The following is a 5,303-nucleotide window of genomic DNA, read 5'->3' as shown; positions in this document are numbered from 1 at the left end:
ACATCCAAGCATCTCTTAATTTGTCTTTCGTTGAAACAAGTAATAGTGGAGTGATAGGAAGCAGCTGAATTGTGCTAAGATGTTCACAATGTTGAGCCATATATGTATGTATATTTTTTCTTTCCTAGGATGTGAAAAAGAAAACAATTACTTTCTTAATAAACTCTTATAAAAACAGTATGACAGCTTTCAACACAACCTTTGTGTGTTCGTAATACCAGTTTACACATATATTTGCGTACAGAGTTATGAAAATCATGTCTTGGAAATCAAAGAGGGCAGGTGGAATCAAAATTATTGAAATCATAGCCAAAGCATGCAGTAAACTGCAAGCCACAGTTTCTTTACCTCTGCAATCTTAAGTGGTCTTCTTTCTTTTCTCTTTCACTGATAGGTCCCAGGTACATGGGTGTGCTCCGATCATGAGTGCACCACCTCTGTCATTTATACTGTAGAAGTCTGCTTTTTACTACAGAAAGCAGAATCATCTACTGAAGTGTGGTAGTAATGTAGGAACACCTTATGTCGGCCTAGATTTTGTATGTTCATTCTAAGAATATGTTGATTTAACTTGATTGAGGCCTCCTGGAAGAGGAGCCATCCATAAGCTAACTCTCCCAAGGGAAGGATGACTTAAGATAAGGCATTCATTTGTCACCTGAGAGTTGTTAGCACCATGGCAGTGCTTGACCATGAGCACCTCGCCATTGTGTCCTGCTGAGCCTTTGAGACTCCCTTAGCCAGAGGGATGAAAGTCCAGGAAGTTACAAAGACAATTGATTTTGACAGGATTGGAAAGGTCCCCTTTCAAAATGTGAAATTATTTGTTTAATTTCCAGTTGTTTCAATGAAGCTTTTCTTTTGAGAAGGCTCTGCATCGGTGTATACTATAAGTAAGAAAAAGGAAAAGCTTGACTTTGGGAAAGGTTTTCAATTTGAGTTGGGGAAAAACACACTCTGGAATAACTTTGTCTATTGTACATTCTGTAACAGAGCAACTACTAAATACAGAACCATTTCTACACCTGGCATACCTCATAATTTTAATATATGAAATACAGTCTCCAATTGCACACCTGGCAAGATGTAGAGCCAGAAGAACCAGGAAGCCTGGCATCCTTAGTGTCTGTCTAGAGTGTTCTGATGAGAAGTCACTCTGTTAGAAGATTTCTCTCAGTGCTTCTGGTTATAGAATCCAGAAACAGGACTGTAAGCTGACCAGTCAAGTTTGCTTTCTTCTCCTTCTTTTCATGGATATACCTGCTTCTGAAAAGTTTATGTACCTTTTTCCTCACTTCTAATCAATTTCTGGGGCCATATTATGGTATGCAAAGGCATATAGAGAATAACAGAAATTAGTAAGAGAAATTCCCATCACTTTTGTTCAGACTTAAAGAAGATTTTTTTTCCTTAATAGCTTCTTATGTTCATATTCTGGAAGTTGTGATTCAAAAAAAGGTACAGAGGCTCATTCTACAAACAGGAATCCTCCAACTTGTTCCCATCTTCCCACTTTATGGTCTCTGCCTCCTTCACCGTCAGCTAGAAATTTCTAACAGATCAATAATCCCTGAAAGAGAACATCCACTAAAATAAAGACTCTCTGCCATGAAACACTTGCTTTTCTCTGTAAAACAAAAGCAAAGATCTCTCTAAACAAAGTGACTTTCAGTTGCCAAAGAGGAGTACTTCCATGTCTACCACAATGTTGAAACGTGCCATTAAAGCAAAGAGATGTGGTTGATATCCCCAGAAAATATTTATAGTTACAGATAGGTAAGAGTCGAGGTCTTTCAGTTTAGGTTCTGCAAGCTGTTTCAGAAGGGTACAGTGAAAATCTGTCCTGTCCTGTGACACTTCCTCTATGTTGGCAGAAGTAATTTCTGAGAACTCTTTAGAAAGCTTAGGATCAATAGTACATACCATAAGCATAATGTGTTACAGAAGGCAACAAGGAAGGTCAGGGTGATGAATAAGTTTCTTCACTAGCCAAAGCTCAATAAAATTTTCCAGATGGTCTTAGACAGCAGGTTGTTCTGTGCCACAGAGGAGGGAAAAAGGGATTGTGAGTCGTGGCAGTCTAAGGTGAGGTATAATTCACTGGTGATCCCAAGAGGGTATCAATGCTCTCCTACACAAGTTCTTTTTTGTATGTGTGTCTGCATCCTCATTGGCCAGGAAAATCATAGAAGAGTTTGGGTTGGAAGGGGCATTTAAGGGTCAAGCCCTCTGCAATGAGGAAGGGATATCTTCAACTAGATCAGGTTGCTCAGAGCCCCATCTAACCTGGTCTTGAACGTTTCCAGTGATGGGGCATCTGCCACCTCTCTGGGTAACTTGTTCCAGTGTTTCACCATCCTCATGGTAAAAAAAAAAAATTTCGGATTTCTAATCTAAATTGGCCCTCTTTTAGTTTAAAACCATCACCCCTTGTCCTATTGCAACAGACCTTGCTAAAAAGTTTTTTCCCCTCTTTCCTATAGTCCCCCTTTAGGTACCAAAAGACCACAATAAGGTGTCACTGGAGACTTCTCCTGGCTGAACAACTCCACCTGTCTCAGCCTTTCCTCATAGGAGAGGTGTTCCAACCCCGTGATCATCTGTGTGGCCTTCCTCAGCGTTGCACCCCACTTTTTTGATGGGAGCAGTGGAGTGGATATGTTTCTTGAGAAAGATGATCTGTGATCAGATTTACTGATGCCAATGCCTATATGAGTATGGCAATATATTCAATGACAACAATTTTGGAAAATGAGGAGATACCAGAGAGATATGCAGATAAGAGGTTCTTGTTCTAAAAGTTTTACACACAGGAAGTAAGTAAATGACTGGATGCAAAGCCTAAGCACAAAGCCATGCCTGTCGCATCAAATTAAGTGGATTTTCATTTAATGTCTTCGATCTAACTATTGCTGGGCTCCATACAGAATGCAAGCAGGATTTGGAATGTTGATCAAGTTGGAGGATAAAGCCACAAAGAAAATGTCCACCAGTTTAAATGCCATAGTTCAAATAATTGTCAAAGAAATGCCCTTTGTCTAAAACCTTCTGCCATGGTGATTAGCAGCTGTCTGTCCTTTGCTATTTGAAATGTTTCTATCATTACAGATAATTGTTTGTGGTCAGAGGATTATAGTCACGATTCACCAGCATTGTGTTGGTATCAAGAAAAAGTGCAAAGTAATTTGATGTCTCTTGAATCAAAGTGCTCTGGAAAATTGGAATGCTTCTAAGTTTCTAAGATACTATTTCTTTTTCATATATGACAACAACATTTCTAACAAAAGTTTGCTTCCGTAAGGCATCAACACTTGCACAACCTTATTGACAGATACAAGGATTCATTTAATCCTCAGTTCCAGTGGCTTCAATGCATTTTCCTTGGGAAAAAAATCAACTCCAGGACAAAATGAATTTGCCTCCCAAACAATAAAATAGCTCAATCCAGGTCCTGGCTAATGTAATTCCATTTAGCAGTTTACAGTCCGTTGAATGTTGGGCTGTAAATTTACTAAGAACCAGGAAGTGATTGGCTTGTAAACCTTAATAAAACAATAAAGCCTGGCTTTCTGCTAATGTGAGTTTAAAATTCTGCTCAGCTAACCTTAGGACAAGCCTAAATGGGGAAAGGAATTGGCACAGCTATTATGAGACAAACTACTTTACAAAACAGTCTCCTGTATGGATGCTTTATTTCAGAATAAAGATTTTCTTTAAATCCCATAACAGATACTCTGTTTTATGAAGTGAGTAGTGATCCCAGAATAATTGCATTTTCAAAGAAACTGTAGAAGAATTTGGTAACGCCATCAGAGAACAGTTATATCCTGTGAGAAAGCTTAAGCAGAGTTCAGGCTAACTTTCAGTAATGCATAATGTAAATGAGGTTAAAACCAAAACCTTAAAACAACATCAAAACAGATATAGTAAAAAGTTGTCTTTATCTTGCATGATTTTTAGCAAGATAAACCTTTCTGCACTTCCAGTTATAGTTTCATGGGAGTTTCCTATGTGCATCAAAGGAAGAATATCCTTTTAAATGTTTACTATTGATTTAGATGCAGAAGCCCAATTGATTGTTTTTGTGGGAGTTCCCTATGTGAATCAATGAGAGTATCAAGTTAATAAAGAATTCGCTTAACAAAACCAGATAATGCTAAAGGTTTGCAAAAATCCTGTAAAGGAAGGATTTCTCACATTCCTAACTAACGACTTGGAGTCAGGTTTAACTTGATGAAAGTGATTGGAGCTCCAGAAACATTGCTGCATCATCTTCAGAAAAAACCTACACACTTATTTCCTGTTAACTTCTCAGTGAGGTAGCTGAGTAGGTCTTAAAAGATTTTATTTTCTTCTTCTTTTTTTTTTTTTTTTACATTTTCATGGCTGGAAGATTGAGGCTGGAAGCCTCAATCTCTAATAGTCATCTTGTCTAAACTGTCTGTTCAAGCAGGGTCACCTAGAGCAGGTTGCCCAGGATTATGTCCACATGGCTTTTAATCATCTTTGCCCCGGAAATAGATACACATAACTTGGCACTGATCTGCTAGCAAGAAAACTTTAACACATCGATATTGGAAGAGTATGTCCTCTGCTCCCATTTTAATAGAGGAGTGTTTGAGCGTTGCATAGATTTCTGGAGTATGCTTTTTCATAACACTCTTCTGTCCTCCCAGAAGGAGGTTATGGCTCTTAAAGGTCTTGGCAGATGCTATCACAACTGAGTACAGCTTTGGTGCTGTATATTCACATTGATAAAAACTCATTTTGCTTGTTGATTGTCTCCCCTTTCACAGACTCCAGAAGAAAATGAGTTGGGGAGTTAATCTGGATGCATTTTACCTCTTAACCAGAATATCCTTGGGGATTAATTTGAGTACTGAAGCCTTTAAATTATGTCTTTTTCTTGTATCCTGTTAGTATGTTAGGACTTTTTGAGAGATAAACACTTTTCTGAAGACCAAATAACTTCTAAAGAATAAGCCATCATTTATATTATATTAACTAAGACTTTCCAGATGAACTAGTTGTAAGTTTTATGCCTGAAATCTGTATGCAGAATTTACCCCTTTATAGCCTGATGACCGTATATATAAAATTTATTTAAACTCTCTAGAAATAGAAAAAGATAAAATACTGCTAAACTATCTAGGAGACTAACTCTGTTGCTTCACTTAATCCACTCTAGCCTTGGACAATCATGGAAGTGACACGTAAATGACTGTCTCCTCAGGACTTTAAGCAAGGCTCAGTGCTTTGTATTTGACTTATTAAAAGCTTCTAATGACTTCTATGAAGTCACA

The sequence above is a fragment of the Neopelma chrysocephalum genome, unplaced genomic scaffold (assembly GCF_003984885.1).
Source record: "Neopelma chrysocephalum unplaced genomic scaffold, ASM398488v2 Primary Assembly neopelma1_26, whole genome shotgun sequence".
Taxonomy (NCBI): domain Eukaryota; kingdom Metazoa; phylum Chordata; class Aves; order Passeriformes; family Pipridae; genus Neopelma; species Neopelma chrysocephalum.
Note: the sequence above shows the minus strand (reverse complement) of the source record.